Source organism: Otolemur garnettii, unplaced genomic scaffold (genome assembly GCF_000181295.1).
Source record: "Otolemur garnettii isolate 467f Iridium unplaced genomic scaffold, OtoGar3 scaffold00024, whole genome shotgun sequence".
Taxonomy (NCBI): Eukaryota; Metazoa; Chordata; class Mammalia; order Primates; family Galagidae; genus Otolemur; species Otolemur garnettii.
This window is the reverse complement of record NW_003852419.1, coordinates 6,805,788-6,806,208: the sequence shown is the minus strand read 5'-3', so window position 1 is coordinate 6,806,208 and position 421 is coordinate 6,805,788. Positions and strand designations below refer to the sequence as shown.

The 421-nt window shown below is 36.6% G+C and overlaps 1 protein-coding gene across 3 annotated transcripts in view; it reads right to left on the bottom strand.

Moving 5' to 3' along the window:
- PPP1R21 (protein phosphatase 1 regulatory subunit 21) overlaps positions 1-421 on the bottom strand; it is a 66,539-nt gene that overhangs the window by 8,307 nt on the left and 57,811 nt on the right. The gene's annotated exons all lie outside the window — the stretch shown is intronic.

Here is a 421-nt window from a genome sequence, read left to right as displayed (position 1 = left end):
AGAAATTCCTTAAGAAATTTCCTTAAGCTGTGATGTCCACATACTCTAAAACAAGTAATCTGGTATTTCTACTAGTTACTCTAGCAAATGCACAATATTGAATTTAGTTTAAAAATATACAAAGAAGATTACCTATAAAATAAATAAGGAAGATATCAAAGAATTTGCCAATTTACTTGAGCTATATTTACCTGCCTGCCATACTGAGTGGTAGGCTGAATAACTTCAGAGTTCATTTAATGGGTATTATAAAGTTACATCTTAGAATATTTCTTTTCTTTTCTTTTTTTTTTTTTTTTTTGAGACAGAGCCTCAAGCTGGGGCTGGGGAGAGTACCATGGCATCACAGCTCACAGCAACCTCCAACTCCTGGGCTCAAGCGAGTCTCCTGCCTCAGCCTCCCAAGTAGCTGGGACTACAG